Raw genomic sequence first — 19,529 nt, forward strand, 5'->3', positions numbered from 1 at the left:
TGAACTGGTCCCTGAAAAATAGTGAGTTTGAAAATTTTGTGAAAAATTTAAAAATTGCTGCTGAACGTTGAAGCCCTCTGGTGTCTTCCAAAAGTAAAAACTTGTCAATTTTATGATGCAAACATAAAGTAGACATATTGCAAATGTGAAAAAAAAAATTTTAATTTGGAATATCCATTTTCCTTACAAGCAGAGAGCTTCAAAGTTAGAAAAAAGCTACATTTTCAAGTTTTTCATCAAATTTTGGGATTTTTCACCAAGAAAGGATGCAAGTTACCACAAAAATTTACCACCATGTTAAAGTAGAATATGTCACGAAAAAACAATCTCACAATCAGAATGATAACTAAAAGCATTCCAGAGTTATTAATGTTTAAAGGGACAGTGGTCAGATGTGCAAAAAACGCTCTGGTCCTAAGGTGTAAAATGGCCTGGTCCTTAAGGGGTTAAGGGGTTAAGCCATTGATTTTTTTTTTTTAATTGACTGACCTTTAAGATTTAAAGGGGTACTCCGGTGGAAAACACTTTTTTTTTATCATCTGGTGCAATAAAGTTAAAGGGGTACTCTGCTCCTTGACATCTTATTCTCTATCCAAAGGATAGGGGATAAGATGTCAGATTGCCGGGGTTCCACTGCTGGGGACCCCAGGGATCGCCGCTGCAGCACTTCGCTATCATTACTGCACAGAGCGAGTTCGCTCTGTGCGTAATGACGGGCAATACAGGGGACGGAGCAGCGTGACGTCAATGCTCTGCCCCTCGTGACATCACGGCCTGCCCTTTTAATGCAAGTCTATGGCAGGGGACGTGGCGACCACCACGCCCCCTCCCATAGACTTGTATTGAGGGGGCGGGCCGTGACATCCCGAGGGGCAGAGCCCCTGTATTGCCCGTCATTACGTGAAGAGCGAACTCGCAGTGGCGATCCCCGGGGATAGGGGATAGGGGATGAGATGTCGAAGGGGCAGAGTACCCCTTTAAACAGATTTGTAAATTATTTCTATTAAAAAAATCTTAATGCTTACAGTACTCTTTTTGAATTTCTTTTTAGTCCGACCACAGTGCTCTCTGCTGACACCTCTGTCCATGTCAGGAACTGTCCAGAGCAGGAGAGGTGATGGGGAATTGTTCCTTCTCTGGAAAATTCCTGACATGAACAGAGGTGTCAGCAGAGAGCACCGTGGACAGACAGAAAATAAATTAAAAAAGAAATGAACGTCCTCTGTATTATACAGCAGCTGAAAAGTACTGGAACGATTACAATTTATAAACAGAAGTAATTTACAAATCTGTTTAACTTTCTGGCACCAGTTAATAAAAAAAATGTTTTTTCCACAGGAGTACCCCTTTAAGAGAACATCTGTTTGATCCTACAGTAACAAAGAAACTCACACCCCCACCTCTCAATTTGCAAAATAGAATTTTATTTTCAATTTTACCTCACTGTTTTTTTTTTTTTTTTTTTTTTTGTTATAGTTTTGCAGCATATTTTATGGAAAAATGAGTGATGCAATCAGAAACTACGATTGGTTCCGCAAAAAAAAAAAGACATCATATGGGTCTGTAGATTGGAAAATTAAAGAACTATGGCTATGAAAATTCGAGGAAGAAATTATGAAAATGCAGAAATAAATTAAAATGTTCTGAGTTAAGGGATTCAAAAATTAAAACTTTTATTTTAAAACAATAATATGCTTAAAATTTCTCTAAAGTAATTTTTCCATCTATGGGGCTGTATGAGGGCTCATTTTTTGCACCCTAATCTGTAGTTTTTATTGGTACCATTTCAGTTTAGATGGGATACATTTTTTTTACAGTTTTGATGTTTTGTTGTTTATTTTTGTTCACACCATTCACCATACGGACAATTCCGCATGTGGCAATACCAAATATGAGTTTTTTTTGTTTTTGTAAATGAGAGAGATGGATGATTTGAATTCCGATAAATGTTTATATTTTGATGGGTTTTTTTTTATATAAAAAATTTTTTTTTTAAGTACTCCCTAGGAGATTCTTTATAACCAATTATTACATTGCTTATACTAATCCATGCAATGGTATGGCATTACATGGATCATTTTAATCTGTTCTCTGCTACTAGAGCCTTCTTGAAGCAGACGCTATTAGTAGAGATGAGCGAATTTTTGAAAAATTCAATTCGGGCGATTCGTCAAATTTTTCGAAAAAATTTGGTTCGGTACAAATGTATTTGTGGCGAATTGCTAATAAAAACGGCTACTTCTGGCCTACAGAGAGCCTCAATAGGGATGTAGAACACTTTGCTTTGTCCTAACACGCATAGGGAGTGTGCTGTGTTAGTGAAATAATACTGTATAGTGCCACATGCAATACTGTGGGGGTCGCCAGTGGCGGGACCCCCGAGATCAGACATCTTATCCCCTATCCTTTGGATAGGGGATAAGATGTCTAGGGTGGGAGTATCCCTTTAATCCTTTCCCTAATAAAAGTTTGAATCACCCCTCTTTTCCCATAAAAAAAACTGTGAAAATAAAAATAAACATATGTGGTATCACCGCATGCGGAAATGTCCGAATTATAAAAATATATCATTAATTAAATTGCACGGTCAATGGCGTATGAGCAAAAAAAATCCAAAGTCCAAAATAGCGTATTTTTTGGTCAGTTTTTATATCATGAAAAAATTCTGATCAATACAACAATGGTACTACTAAAAACTTCAGATTATAGCGCAAAAAATGAGCCCTCATACCGGCCCGTACGCAGAAAAATAGAAAAGTTATAGGGGTCAGAAGATGAGAATTTTTAACGTGTAAATTTTCCTGCATGTAGTTATGATATTTTTCAGAAGTACGACAAAATCAAACCTATATAAATAGGGAATCATTTTAACCATATGGACCTACAGAATAAACATAAGGTGTCATTTTTACCGAAAAATGTACTGCGTAGAAACGGAAGCCCCCAAAAGTTACAAAATGGCATTTTTTCTTCAATTTTGTCGCACAATCAATTTTTTTTCCGTTTCGCTGTGGATTTGTTGGTAAAATGACTAATTTCACTGCAAAGTAGAATTGGTGGCACAAAAAATAAGCCATCATAAAGAATTTTATGTGCAAAATTGAAAGCGTTATGATTTTTAGAAGGTGGTGAGGAAAAAGTGAAAATGCAAAAACGAAAAAACCCTGCGTCCTTAAGGGGTTAAAAGTCTCCCATTTAGTGTCAGTATTCTTGTTTTTGAGGACATTATCCCATTTTATATTGTTAAGGGCTTTTCTGAGTTGATCAAACTTTGCCTTACTAAAGTTCATTGTTTTTGTGGCCCCTGGAGAGATTCCCTTATTGAAGAACAAGTTATAATGTATTATATTATGATCACTATTTCCTAGGTGTCCTTCTACCTGCATATTAGTTACTCTATCAGATCTGTTGGTTAATATTAAGTCTAGTAGGGCGCCCCCTCTGGTCCGACCCTGCACCATTTGGGGCAAATAATTGTTTTTAGCCATAGTCAGAAACCTGTTTCCTTTCTGACATTCACAGGTCTCTGTCTCCCAGTTTATATCAGGATAAAATCACCTCATTCTAATTTGTTTATTTGCCTCAGTAATTGATCTTCTGCCTCTTCCATTATGTTTGGTTATAGCTTATAGCTATAGAATTGTTTTATTTTTTATCTCCACATATTTCTACCCATAATGACTCCACATTATCATTTCCCTCCCATATATCCTCCCGCAGTGCGGCCTTCAGACTTGATTTCACATAAAGACAAACTCCTCTACCCTTCCGTTTTGTCCGATGCTTCCTGAATAGGCTATATCCCTGTATGTTGACCGCCCAGTCACAGCTAGGTTGGTTCCCTCCCCCCAGTCCCTAGTTTAAACACTCCTCCACCCTTCTAGCCATCTTCTCCCCAAGCACAGCTGCACCCTCCCCATTGAGGTACTGCCCATGTCTACGGTAAAGCCGGTATCCGACAGCGAAGTCGGCCCAGTTCTCCATGAACTCAAAACCCTCTTTCCTACACCAGCTTCTGAGCAACTTGTTTACCTCCCTAATCTCCCGCTGCCTCTCTGGTGTGGCTCGTGGAACAGGTAATATTTCTGAAAATATTACCTTGGAGGTCCTTGCCTTAAGCAAGGACCTTGTGGCCTAAGACCCTGAAATCATTCTTAAGGACACCTACCTCTTTCTTTGTCATTGGTGCCAATATGTACCATGACTGCTGGGTCCTCTCCAGCCCCACCCAGCAACTTGTCAACATGATCCACCATGTGCCGAAATCGATTGCCAGGAAGACAACACACTATTCGGTGATCCCGGTCTTTGTGACAGATCACCCTGTCTGTCCCCCTTATAATTGAGTCCCCCACTGGCCTGCCCTGCACTCCTCCCTCTCTCCTTACTGGAGCAGACACCCTCCTGGTGGTCAGAGGCAGAGTCCTGCTGCAGTACTGCAAGCTCTGAAATGACATCCCCCTCATCTGCCAACCAGGCAAACTTGTTGGGGTGTGCAAGTTCAGGACTAGCCTCCCTGACACTTTTCCCACTACCCTGTTTTCTAACTGTAAACCAGCTAGCTGCCTGACTGTCCTGCACCTCCATCCCACTATCCTCCCCCACCCCTACCCCAGAGAGTACTTGCTCAGTGAGCAGGAGACTCCTCTCCAAGTTGTCAATGCGTCTCAGTGTTGCCAGTTGCTCCTCTAGACCCAGGATCTGGGCTTCCAAATGAACAACTCGCACACATCTCTCACAAAAATATGCACCCTCAAACTGCTGATCAAGGATTGCATACATTGTGCAAGATGCACACTGGACTACCTATTCTAACATGGAGGCCATACTAGATTTAAGGATTGCAAAAATTAACAGTAAAAAAAACTATCAAATATTTCAAATAAACTCCCTGAATTTAAAGTCCCTTAATTTTAAGTCCCTCTCACTTTTATACTTACACTCACTTGTATACTTCACATTCTTGTATACAGAGACACAATCACTAGCTCAGACAATTGCTTAGTGTACTTTCTCTTATAGTTACCAGACACCACCTCGCTCTTCCCAATTTTAACTAAGACCCCGGAATAGGCTAAAAGACCCCCTCCCTCTTTATACTCTGCTCCCAATGCCCTTTCTGACATAGATTACCACTCTAAGGCTAGGTTTACATGGCCGCTCTCTCCCATTATTGTTGCTAAACAGACCATACTAACAAATGGATGCAAACTGATGCAAACGGATGCCATTAAGTGGCATCCTGTTGCATCAGTTTTTAATACGTTTGTATCCTTTATTTGCTGCTCACTCCTCTTCTGAGCGCAGATATCGGATCAAAAACGGATTGTAAAAAATGGATGCAAAAAATGACATTACAGGCTAATCTGTTTGCCATAGACTTTAAAGTTAAATTTCACATATCCGTTTCTAATCCGTTGTTTTTGACAGAGAAAAAAAAATACTGCATGCAACGTCTTTTCTCCACTAAAAATAATAGAATAGTAACCAATTGAGTGCAAACAGGTGACAAAGGACTACAAAAAAATCCCATTGACATCAATGAGATCTATTTACAGCCATTTGCAAAGGGCTTGAACAGATTTGAGAACAGGCATGAATTAATGGGGACTGACGTTAATGTGATGAGCCCATAGCTTCCCATCTTTGCTGAATCTGTAGGCGCTATATAAATAAATATATAAATAAATAAATAAATAAATCTTTCATTCCCCTCCTCGTATAGAGACTGTTGCTTATGACCCTCCCATTCAGGGACTGCTGCTCATGGGCCCCCTTCTCTCTCCCCCCCCCCCCCCCCCGTATAAACTACTGTTCATGCCCTTCTCCACACACACAGGCTGCTGCTCATGAAACCCCCTCACACACAGAGAGATTGCTTTTCATGACACTCCCTCACACAGAGATTGCTGCCCATGACCCCCTTACACAGTACACAGAGGCTGCTGTTTCATGTGCCTCCCTAACACAGACTGCTGCACATAAACCCCACTTTACACAGACACTACTGCTCATGGCCCCCCTAACAGAGAGACTGCTGATCATAAGCCCACACACATAGAGAGGCGGCATCTCAGCCCCCTATATTATTTGCTGCATATCCCCCCCCCCCCAATATAGACAGCTACTGAGCAGCACATTAAGGAAACCTTTATATGTAGTCAATGCATGCAGGTATACGAGTCTTGGTCACCATTGTTTTAAGGTGAAACAGGTGAAATTTATTCCATCTCACACAGTGTTCAAAAAGCGACATTTCAACAGCTGCATATGTGAGAAAGACAGTGTCAGGCTGCGGAAACATTGCTCTGAACACCTGTTTCATCTTTGAACAACAGAATGCTGCAGTGATCTGCTAATAGATAGATACAGTAGATAGATAGGTGGGTAGATAGATAGATAGATAAAAAACAAATAGATTCAGCACACCACAGCTTGAAAATCACGGTGCAAGGTTTATTCCTTTTTCAAGCGTGAGGTTGGTGAAACGTTGTCTATTGGAATACACTATGGAATAAACCTTGCCCTGTGATTTTCAAGCTGTGGTGTGCTGCATCTATTTGTTTTTTATGGATTAAGGAACTGGCGACCGAGGCTCCAAGTATGCTTGCACCCCATTCAAAATGACCTATTTATCTTGATGTGCTGTTCATATTTGGACTTAGATAGATAGATAGATATGAGAGAGATAAATAGATAGATAGATAGATAGATATGAGAGAGATAAATAAATAAATAGATAGATAGATATGAGAGAGATAGATAGATATGAGATAGATAGATATGAGATAGATAGATAGACAGATAGATAAATAGACGCAAAAACACTGCAGCACTCCAGAATTTGTGATTAAAAAAAACTTGCTTGAGAAAGGCTGCATTTTAGCAGCTGAAATGTTGCCTTCTGCATTTTTGATGGAATAAATACTTTTTACAAGTTTTTTATCACAAGCTCTGGAGTGCTGCAGTGTTTTTGCATCTACATGTTACTTGGAGCCTCGTGATCTGGGACTCCCACTGAATTGCACCCACCTCTAATTACTCTGATGTGTGCTGCTACCTTCTTGTTTTTCAGATAGATAAATAGATAGATACAGTAGATACAGTGGGGATCAAAAGTTTGGGCACCCCAGGAAAAAATTTGCATAAAGAAGCCAAGGAAAGATGGAAAAATCTCCAAAAGGCATCAAATTACAGATTAGACATTCTTATATGTCAACAAAAGTTAGATTTTATTTCCATCATTTACACTTTCAAAATAACAGAAAACAAAAAAATGGCATCTGCAAAAGTTTGGGCACCCTGCATAATTTATCGCATGCACTGCCCCCTTTGCAAAGCTGAGACCTGCCAGTGTCATGGATTGTTCTCAATCATCATCTGGGAAGACCAGGTGATGTCAATCTCAAAGGACTCATCTGACCTTGCCCCAACAATCACCACCATGGGTTCATCTAAGCAGTTGTCTAGAAATCTGAAACTGAAAATAGTTGACGTCACAAAGCTGGAGAAGGTTATAAGAAGATAGTAAAATGTTTTCAGTTGTCAATATCCTCTGTTCGGAATGTAATTAAGAAATGGCAGTCATAAGGAACAGTGGAAGTTATAGCATGATCTGGAAGACCAAGAAAAATATCAGACAGAACAGCTCGCAGGATTGTGAGAAAAATAATTCAAAACCCACGTTTGACTGCAAAATCCCTCCAGAAAGATCTGGCAGACACTGGAGTTGTGGTACACTATTCCACTATGAAGAGATACAAATATGGTCTTCATGGAAGAGTCATCAGAAGAAAACCTCTTCTACGTCCTCACCACAAAAATCAGCATTTGAACTATGCAAATGAACATAAGGAAAAGCCTGTTACATTTTGGAAACAAGTTCTGTGGACTGATGAGGTTAAAATTTTACTTTTTGGCCGGAATGAGCAAAGGTACTGTTACGCCGAGTGCTCCGGGTCCCTGCTCCTCCCCGGAGCGCTCGCGGCGTTCTTCTGTCTGCAGCGCCCCGGTCAGACCCGCTGACCGGGAGCGCTGCACTGTTACTGCCGGCGGGGATGCAATCCGCGTAGCGGGACGCACCCACCCGCGGGTCGCATCCTAATCGTCTCACCTGTCCCATTCCCCTGCTGTCATGTCCCGGTGCGTGGCCCCGCTCTCTAGGGCGCGCGCATGCTGGCTCTCTGAAATTTAAAGGGCCAGTGCACCACTAATTGGTGCCTGGTCCAATCAGTTGTAATCACTCCCATTCCATATAAAAACCCACTTCCCCTTCCTGTCCTTGCCGGATCTTGTTGCCTTGTGCCCTGAGAAAGCGTTATAGTGTGTTCCCAAGCCTATGTACCCAGACCGTCTGCTGTTGCCCCTGACTATGAACCTCGCTGTCTGCCCTGACCTTCTGCTACGTCTGACCTCGCCTCCGTCTAGTCCTTGTGTACCGCGCCTGTCTCAGCTGTCAGTGAGGTTGAGTCGCTATCGGGTGGAACCACCTGGGGGTTACCTGCCGCTGCAAGTCCATCCCGATTTGTGGCGGGCTCTGGTGAAAACCAGTAACCTCTTAGACTCCGTTCCCCTGGTACGGCCCACGCCATCACCTCACTGACACAGAGGATCCACCTCCAGTGTCCTCTCCGCATACCAGTCCGGATCCTGACAGATACATTTGGAGAAAAAGGGGAACAGAATTTAATGAAAAGAAACTCTGTCCAGCTGTTAAAGCATGGGGGTGGATCAATCATGATTTGGGGTTGTATTGCAGCCAGTGGCACAGGGAACATCTCACGAGTAGAAGGAAAAATGGATTCAATAAAATTTCAGCAAATTTTGGATGCTAACTTGATGCCATTTGTGAAAAAGCTGAAGTTAAAGAGAGGATGGCTTCTACAAATGGATAATGATCCTAAACACACCTCGAAATCCACGGGGGATTACATCAAGAGCCGTAAACTGAAGGTTTTGCCATGGCCTTCACAATCTCCTGACCTCAACATAACTGAAAATCTATGGATAGACCTCAAAAGAGCAGTGCTTGACAGACAGCCCAGAAATCTCAAAGAACTGGAAGACTTATGTATGGAAGAAGGGGGAAAATATACCTCAAACAAGAATTGAAAGACTCTTGGCTGGCTACAAAAAGCGTTTACAAGCTGTGATACTTGCCAAAGGGGGCAGTACAAGATATTAACTCTGCAGGGTGCCCAAACTTTTGCAGATGCCATTTTTTTCTGTTTTCTGTTATTTTGAAAGTGTAAATGATGGAGATAAAATCTAACTTTTGTTGACATATTATAAGAATGTCTAATCTGTAATTTGATGCCTTTTGGAGATTTTTCCATCTTTCCTTGGCTTCTTTATGCACATTAATACAAATTTTACCTGGGGTGCCCAAACTTTTGATCCCCTCTTTAGATAGATAGATAGATAGATAGATAGATAGACAGATATGAGATAGATAGACAGATACAAATGTGTCCTAATTTAGCTTATGTCATATATTGCCTCTATATAATATAGATCATAGCACAGTGTACATGTCACGATGCCGGCTGGCAGGTAGTGGATCCCCTGTGCCAGAGAGGGATGGCGAGGACCGCGCTAGTGGACCGGTTCTAAGCCACTAAAGGTTTTCACCAGAGCCCGCCGCAAAGCGGGATGGTCTTGCTGCGGCGGTAGTGACCAGGTCGTATCCACTAGCAACGGCTTACCTCTCTGGCTGCTGAAGATGCTGAAGATAGGCGCGGTACAATGGAGTAGGCAGAAGCAAGGTCGGACGTAGCAGAAGGTCGGGGGCAGGCGGCAAGGATCGTAGTCAGGGGCAACGGCAGGAGGTCAGGAACACGGACTAGGAACAGACTAGGGAACGCTTTCACTAGGCACTAAGGCAACAAGATCCGGCAAGGGAGTGCAGGGGAAGTGACTAGATATAGGGAAGTGCACAGGAGGGAGCCAATTAAGCTAATTGGGAAGATTGGGCCAGGCACCATCATTGGTGCACTGGCCCTTTAAATCGCAGAGACCCGGCGCGCGCGCGCCCTAGGGAGCGGGGCCGCGCGCGCCGGGACAGGACCGAGGGAGAGCGAGTCAGGTACGGGGACCGGGGTGCGCATCGCGAGCGGGCGCTACCCGCATCGCGAATCGCACCCCGGCTGAAGGCGGGACCGCAGCGCACCCGGTCAGTGGATCTGACCGGGGCGCTGCAACAACGAAGATGAGGCGAGCGCTCCGGGGAGGAACGGGGACCCGGAGCGCTCGGCGTAACAGTACCCCCCCCCTTGGGTCTCCCCCTCTTCTTGGGGCCAAAGAACCTGAGAAAGAAAAACTCAATTTTTTCGTGATGAGGTCCGATGCAAATTAGGAGGGGTTCTGTGTGGAAACGTACGAGACAGTCCAATCTTTTATTGTAAAAACAATAGATGTAGAGGGGTCTGGCGAGACTGGTCACAGGAACGTAGAACCTGTTGATGAGAGAGGCCAAAAAAAATTTTCCTGCAGATCCGGAATCCAAGAAGAGCATAGTAGAGAAGGAGAAGGTAGAGGCAGATATCCGCACAGGCACAGTAAGGCGTGGAGAAGCAGAGTTGACATCAAGAACTGTGTCACCTTTGTGCGGAGTCAGCGTACGTCTTTCCAGGCGGGGAGGACGGATAGGACAATCCTTCAGGAAGAGTTCGGTACCAGCATAGTACAGGCAAAGATTCTCCATGCGGCGTAGTGTCCTCTCTTGAGGTGTCAAGCAAGACCGGTCAACTTGCATAGCCTCCGCGGCGGGAAGCACAGGAACAGATTGCAGAGGACCAGAGGGGAGAGGAGCCGGAGAGAAAAAACGCTTCGTGCGAACAAAGTCCATATCCAGGCGGAGCTCCAGACGCCATCCGGAAGAACGCATGTCAATGCGAGTGGCAAGGTGAATGAGTTCATGTAGGTCAGCAGGAGTCTCTCGTGCGGCCAGAACATCTTTAATGTTGCTGGATAGGCCTTTTTTAAAGGTCGCGCAGAGAACCTCACTATTCCAAGACAACTCGTAAGCAAGAGTACGGAACTGAATGGCGTACTCGCCAACGGAAGAAACACCCTGGGCCAGGTTCAGCAGGGCAATCTCGGCTGAAGAAGCTCGGGCAGGTTCCTCAAAGACACTTCGAATTTCCGAGAAGAAGGAGTGTACAGAGGCAGTGACGGGGTCATTGCGGTCCCAGAGCGGTGCGGCCCATGACAGGGCTTTTCCAGACAGAAGGCTGACTACGAAAGCCACCTTAGACCTTTCAGTAGGAAACTGGTCCGACATCATCTCCAAGTGCTGGGAACATTGCGAAAGAAAGCCACGGCAATACTTAGAGTCCCCATTAAATTTGTCCGGCAAGGACAGGCAGAGGCTAGGAGTGGCCACTCGCTGCGGAGGAGGTGCAGGAGCTGGCGGAGGAGAAGATTGCTGGAGAAGTTGCGACTGAAGTTGGTGCGAAATGGTGGACATTTCCGACAGCTGACGGGTTAGAAGGGCGATCAGTCGGGCTTGCTGGGCGGCCACCGTGGTGAGGTCAGCGACAACTGACAGAGGAACTTCAGCGGGATCCATGGCCGGATCTACTGTCACGATGCCGGCTGGCAGGTAGTGGATCCCCTGTGCCAGAGAGGGATGGCGAGGACCGCGCTAGTGGACCGGTTCTAAGCCACTACAGGTTTTCACCAGAGCCCGCCGCAAAGCGGGATGGTCTTGCTGCGGCGGTAGTGACCAGGTCGTATCCACTAGCAACGGCTTACCTCTCTGGCTGCTGAAGATGCTGAAGATAGGCGCGGTACAATGGAGTAGGCAGAAGCAAGGTCGGACGTAGCAGAAGGTCGGGGGCAGGCGGCAAGGATCGTAGTCAGGGGCAACGGCAGGAGGTCAGGAACACGGACTAGGAACAGACTAGGGAACGCTTTCACTAGGCACTAAGGCAACAAGATCCGGCAAGGGAGTGCAGGGGAAGTGACTAGATATAGGGAAGTGCACAGGAGGGAGCCAATTAAGCTAATTGGGAAGATTGGGCCAGGCACCATCATTGGTGCACTGGCCCTTTAAATCGCAGAGACCCGGCGCGCGCGCGCCCTAGGGAGCGGGGCCGCGCGCGCCGGGACAGGACCGAGGGAGAGCGAGTCAGGTACGGGGACCGGGGTGCGCATCGCGAGCGGGCGCTACCCGCATCGCGAATCGCACCCCGGCTGAAGGCGGGACCGCAGCGCACCCGGTCAGTGGATCTGACCGGGGCGCTGCAACAACGAAGATGAGGCGAGCGCTCCGGGGAGGAACGGGGACCCGGAGCGCTCGGCGTAACAGTACAGATTATATATATATATATATATATATATATATATATATATATATATATAAATATATATATATGCCCTCACTTACCTTAGGCTGCTACAATAAATAGCATTGTGCATAGATATAAGATAGATAGATAGATAGATAGATAGATAGACATAAGGACACAGATGTGTCCTTATTTACCTTATGTTACTATATTTTGTCTGTGTATAACATACAGCATAGCAATGAGCATAGATAAATAGGCAGTATACATACAGACATGTCCTTACTTACTGTATGCCACTTTATCTTATATAATGTACAACATAGCACTGTATAGAAAAATTGAATATATACAAATGTGTCCTTATTCACTTTATGTCACTATTTCATATCTATATATTATGCAACATGGCACTGCGGATAGATAGATAGATAGATAGATAGATAGATAGATAGATAGATAGATAGAATATATACAGAGGTGTCTTTACTTACCTTTTCTCTTGGCTTGAAATTTCCAGCATTAAGTGGGCACAAGAGGATCAACATTGAAAGCAATCTTAAGCCCTTTTATATCTGCATCTTTATAACCCTATATCTCATTAATGTATATATATAATGTACAGTGTAGCACTATACAAGATGTATGTATATTAAATATATTTACATTAGATATATAATGTACATAATTTTAAACATGCATTAATGATTCTATTATTTCTGATGCTGATGATAACATTTATTAAATCTTGCCCCAAGGTTTTGAGAAAGTTTATCATGTATATATATTGTGCTTTTTCTGTGCCTTGTTTTTGTCTGTGCTTCTCCCACTGGAATGTGGTTGATTCAATGGGCCTTCCTCCTCCCCCTCACTTCAGAGCATTCCAATCCGCATCCCACATGTTATCCATGCCACTTCTTTCTTCCAGCCCAAGTAACCACAGACAGCATGCTGAGAGCTGAGAATCCTCTGGGTCTCCCCATCCCAACCACACACAGTGCCTAGTCTGACTGCTCAGCCTTCAACGTATCCCTAAAAACTCAGCAAAAGACACAAAAAAGAAGACAAATCCAAGCACCTTTTCCAGCTAAACAAGAACTGGACCCTTCCACAGCCGGAAAAGTTTCTTCTTCACTTAGAGACCTAAGGAGGAGGCAGATTTCATGGAAATCAGATCACTCCTCTGCTGCTTCAGGGTGGTCCTCCTGTGAGAATGAAATATTTATAATTACAGCCAGAGGACAAAACAAGCGCAAACTTTGCTGAAATCTCTCTCTGGCTTAAAGGGTTAAAATCCCAGAAGGATGTTTCAAACAATTGGCATATCGATCTAGAAGATTATTACATCTTTTCTGACACTTTTTTATCTAACCTTGGATGTGTCAATTTTTTTTTCTTTGAAACTCTTGGAAAACATGGAATTTTAAGAAACATTTTGTCCTGATGTAAAGAAGAATTGGGCAGCGGATGATACTGGAGTCACAGCTGGATTTTTTGGAGTTTATTACAGGAGGTGATAATTGTCAGGTATGGCAAGTGCATGGAGGGGGGTGAAATGTGCTATAGATTTCAGATATAGAAATAGTAGATATTCAGGACAATCTGACACTCCTGTTATTCTGCTTAAAATGTCATTATTAGGAAATAAGTTAGATGTTTTTTTATTTAGAAAGTCGTAGAGCTGTCAGAGAGTCCAGAACACACCCAGACACATGGTGCTGCTTTATGTTTTACTTTGGTTATTTGACTTGCAAAGAACTTATATACAGAGTATATATATATATATATATATATATATATATATATATATATATATACATATTTATATATATATATATATATATATGTGTAGCAGATCTGAATTTATTATGTTAATATTTCTTATGTATTGTTTAATAAATCCCTTAGTTTAAGTATTGCGATAGATTTACCTACAGTCCTATGGGAAACTCCAAATACATCCATCAATCATTTCAATTCTGTTTTGCTACATCTGTACTTATTATTACTATTTCCTTTACAACTAATATATTACATAACAAAAGAACAAGTGACAAAGATTTTATCTTCTTAAAATAATTATAAAACCTCATTGCTTTAATGCTGACGTCTTTCTATCTATCTATCTCATATTTATCTATCTATCGTAACATCGATAACCCTATACAGTAAGTTGCCTGCACTTTATTATACTATTAGCGTCCACTTCCTTGATGCAGTGGCTGGTTGTCGTTTGAGGGCTGGCGAGAACGCAATAGATGTGGGAAAGCCAGTGTTGGCTAGTAAAACTTCACCTGTTGTCTTACAAGGGGGTCTGCAATGTGCAATTACAGGCCTAATGATATAATTCTTCAGCCTCCTTAGCAGTTCTGTCAGGATAAAGCAAGTACGGTCTATAATCTGCTGTATCCAATAGCATGGAATTCCCTAAAGATGCTTTTACTTTCACATAGGACGTATGCTGCTTGTGCACAAATGTTTTCAAACCCATTTCGTATTATGCCAACATCCAACTTACAGACTGTCATGTATTATACAGGGACTGGTGCTATAGTAGTGTGTAAAGACCTTAGAAATATAGGTTATTTATTTGGCAAAACCCCATATTTTATATTGTCTAGTGACATTACACAGGACTGTGGGTAAACCCATCGAGTTAACAAAACAGCGCAGAGGATTTATATAACAAATTCAGCTTCACTGCATGTGTACATTATCTTGCCATAAGTCATCAGTTTGCTTACTTTTTGTCTTGGGTCCTGTTTTATAGTTTTTCTATGTACTTTTGGTTTTGAGTATTTATCTAAGCAAAGTTTCTTGTCACCGTGTTCTTGTAATCCCCAACTTATCAGAAGTTGAAAGGCCTGACATGAAGAGGGTTCTTGACTGATAAACAATGATTAGCATGCTTTCTCTCCAAAGTGCGTCACTATTATGATAGATGTTGGAGGCAGAGAAGGACCACTTGGCCAACCTCTTCATCACTTTTACTATTCAGATTTTGTGATACTAATGCCTTTTCGGCTGTCCAGTGTTCGGTTTTTCAGTCTTTTCGATTTACAATGCCTCTTCTAACAATGGCCCTTAGGGGCCATATTGTGGGGAGAGTGAAAAGGGCCCATATATGTAACACCCATGTAGATGAGTTGTTGTGTTCATATCAAGGTTTTAGAAGAAATCCCTATTTGCTTGGATGGCTGATGTTGAAGAGATGCTTAAGCCTGACCTATGATAGTCTAATGAATAAGAATATATTTGCATTGGTGAAGTAGATCTTCTCAATGACGTGAACTAGAAGAAAATACCACCAAAGGTTACGTTCAATATCCTATTACTTAACAGAACAGAAGGCCGGATTCTTGGTTTCAGACTCTCAAACTTTTTCTAAATATTTACAATAATACGTTAGCCAGAATCAGTTTGTCCCTTTGCATGGTGTTTTATTACAGTGGACCATATATTTATTATACCAGTCATATGTAAAATGACTAATAACACTTTTATAAAAGATCTGCCATATCTATGTGTCTTTTCTGTGCAATATCCTGATTTGTTAAGTCGAACAGAATGTTTAAAATATAATATATGGTTCTGTGAATGGCTAACCATCCTTATGGGTGGGTTTATATAGCAAAGAAGTGACTATGGTAGGCCATGAAAAACAACAGAAAAATTAGACCGCAACATCAGCGGAAGTTTTTTTTTCCCTGTGTCTCCTCGTCGCGGTGTTTGCCTTTTTTAGCATTATTTGCTTTGATTGCCATTTTGCGCCTGCTGCTCTACTGTTTCCCTATGTTTACAGTTCAGATATAGGAATAAACAAAGCATGCATCAGATAAACACATTGGATCCATTAGTAGGAGGCTATTTATTAGCAGCAGTGTTGTAGAAGCGGAATTGTCAGCACAGTACATGTTCCTGCCAGATGAGTTATAGCAACGTTATGTAAGAATCAGATTCCGTACTGTAACATAAACATAATGTAACTGAAGTTTGGCTACTAAATACAATAAATACCAAAAGAGGTAAAGAGGGCTAAAGAGGTAGTAGGCCCTAAAGGGTCTATCCCTGAGTGAGGCCAACATGTCTCTCTGTCTGTATAAAGAGATCGACACCATAGTGAGGGCAATGCTACAGATATTATGTTGGACCTGTTAGCTTCTCATTTATTCTCTAAGACTGTGGACTTCTATGTGACGACTGAACCTATTTACGTCTATGGAGGTTTATACTGATATAGCAACATTAAACATATTAAGGAAAATTAAAATGAAAGCCATAACATACACAAAAACATATTATATAATGTATAGCCAGAATAATAATTTACTATATACCAAAGCCTTGTTAAAATGTAAGCCAAACCCTACACAATACATTGATTGTACGGGATTATTAAAAAATAACTGCTGCATTTTTTTATAATACACATGGGATACGAAGGCTCGGTGGCCAAACAGAATTCCAGGGTTCTTAAAACTATTCCTGCTACTTTGATAATAAACATATGCAGAAATTAATAATAGTCCTTGCAGTAGGCCGCTTGTTTCCATTGGCTGTTATACCCCAGAATAATTGCAGATTTTATTGAGTTTAGGAGAAGCAGAGTCTGACGTACCATATTTTTCGCCCTATAGGACGCACCGGCGTATAAGACGCACCCAATTTATAGGTGCAAAATCTAAAAAAAATAAAGATTTTGAACCCAATGGTGGTCTTCAATCTGCAGACCTCCAGATGTTGCAAAACTACAACTCCCAGCATGCCCGGACAGCCGTTGGCTGTCCGGGCATGCTGGGAGTTATAGTTTTGCAACATCTGGAGGTCCGCAGATTGAAGACCACTGAATAGGAGGTAATACTCACGTGTCCCGCCGCTCCGGACCCGTCAACGCTGCCCTGGATGTCGCTCCATCGATGTCGCCGTGTCCCCGTCGCTGCAGAACGTCTCTGCTGCCGGCCGGGTATCCTCGCTCTACGTCGCCGCCATCACGTCGTTACACACGCCGACGCACGTACGCGACGACGTGATGACGAGGAAGGAGAGCGGCGGCCATACAGGGGATCCCTGAACCGAGGAGGCAGGTAAGGTCCCTCCCGGTGTCCTGTAAGCACTAACACGGCTATTCAGTCGGGCTGTTCGGGACTGCCGCGGTGAAATCGCGGTGGTCCCGAACAGCCCGACTGAACAGCCGGGTTAGTGTCACTTTCCCTTCAGACGCGGCGGTCTGAAGGGATAATACAGGGCATCACCGCGATCGGTGATGTCCTGCATTAGCCGCGGGTCCGGACCGTTGATGGCCGCAGGGACCGCCGCGATAGGGGTGTATTCGCCATATAAGATGCACCGACTTTTTCCCCCCAAAAAAGTGCGTCTTATACTGCGAAAAATACGGTATATACTGACTGTGTCTACTCCATCTAATGTATATAATGTAAGCTGCTTGCTACACGTTTCGGGGGGGGGGGGTGTGTATTCATCAAGAGTGGTGTAGATGAAAGTCTTTTTACCCCATTAATTCATGTGGTGGACACTGTGCACCTGCACCAGATTTACTACACGGTGCAGGGCAAGTGATAAATCTGGTGCGGATCACATTTCTTACTTCACTACACCACTTTGTATGGTGATGTCAGGGCTGGTGGAGATTTGCACCTAATTGAGCGCAGTTGCGACATAAGATGCGACAAACTGAAACGTCGCATATGATGAATTCCTGACCACTGCACGATATCAACTGAAATCATGACTTGGTATGTTCCTTTTGAAAAACTTTCTAAAGCAAAAGTTGCAACGAAAAGTCTCAAAACAGCATCTGAGACAAACTGTGAGACAAATGTACACCACAAAACCGGGGTAAACCCAATAATAGATTCCCCCCTTCTTCTATAAATGGATATGATTACATGAATTTGTGGAACATTGTGAAATCTTATGTGAATGTTAGAGAAGTAGCCTGAAGTTCCTGGGCCCAAGTGCAAAATATGTATCGGGTCCCCAAATACCATGTAATCTTTGAAATTCTGGTCCACCTCAGGCTCCATGGCACAGGTGCGACCACAATGTCTGCACCCCCTGTAGTTATAGCCCTAATAAACACGCATCTCCTGATTAAATTAATTGGACAGATCATTGCATGCAAAGCTTCAGACCTTGTTCACACGTAGCTATAGTGGTGTGATATCTGCATAAACATTGCATAATAAAGACACCATGCACACTATGAGGGAGATTTACTGTGACAGAATTTTGGCATAACTGAGAGCAGGATAAAAGTTGCATAATTAAAGGGGTACTCCGGTGGAAAACAATTCTTTTCAAATCAACTGGTGCCAAAAAGTTAAACAGATTTGTAAATCACTTCTATTAAAAAATCTTAAACCTTCCAGTACTTATCAGCTGCTGTATACTACAGAGGAAGTGCTTTTCTTTTTGAATTTATTTTCTGTCTGACCACAGTGCTCTCTGCTAGTACCTCTGTTCATGTCAGGAACTGTACAGAGCAGGAGAGGTTTGCTATGGGGATTTGCTTCTGCTCTGGACAGTTCCTGACATGGACAGAGGTGTCAGCAGACAGCACTGTGGTCAGACAGAAAATAAATTCAAAAAGAAAAGAACTTCCTGTGGAACATACAGCAGCATATCAAAACCTGTGTATAGAAAGAGTGGTGCAGTTGCCTATAGCAACCAATTAGATTGTGTCTTTAATTTTTTTAAAACGACATCTAAAAAAGGAAACAAGTTATCTGATTGGTTGCTATGGGCAACTGGTCAGTTTTTCCTCTCCACAGGTTTTCATAAATCTCCTTCATTATGTTGGTATAAAATAAGCTAACCAAAACGTGACATGAGAAAGAGAGTAGTGTCTAGCATGCCTAGCAAGACGTGCCACCATTGTAATTAATTAGGTATAGCTTCTGCCTGCCTGGTCTATTTTTCAGCTGTCTAAGGATGGTAGCAATAAATCACCTCCAAAATGTTTGCCGTGCAGTTTTAGAGGGGTTAAATAGGTTATCCAGGATTAGAAATAAATAAAGCTACTTTCTTCTAGAAACATTTTATGTGTGATATTGCAAATCAGTTACACTGAAATAAATGGTGCCGAGATGTAATACCACACACAACCTGAGGACAAATGTGGCACTGTTTTTAAATGACAGCAGCTATGTTTTTTTTTTACTTGCATATTCCCTTTAAAGATACATTTTGATGAACACTTATCCCTGTTGTTTCCATAGC

The 19,529-nt window shown here is 42.6% G+C and overlaps 1 protein-coding gene across 2 annotated transcripts in view; it reads left to right on the forward strand.

Moving 5' to 3' along the window:
* Positions 1–19,529, forward strand: part of GLI1 (GLI family zinc finger 1) — a 166,457-nt gene that overhangs the window by 13,594 nt on the left and 133,334 nt on the right. For both annotated transcript variants that reach the window (XM_056562537.1, XM_056562541.1), the window contains exon 2: positions 13,219–13,817. The gene's annotated coding sequence lies outside the window, so the exon portion shown is untranslated. The remainder of the gene's footprint in view (positions 1–13,218; positions 13,818–19,529) is intronic.

This window comes from Hyla sarda, chromosome 2, assembly GCF_029499605.1.
Source record: "Hyla sarda isolate aHylSar1 chromosome 2, aHylSar1.hap1, whole genome shotgun sequence".
NCBI classification, from domain to species: Eukaryota; Metazoa; Chordata; class Amphibia; order Anura; family Hylidae; genus Hyla; species Hyla sarda.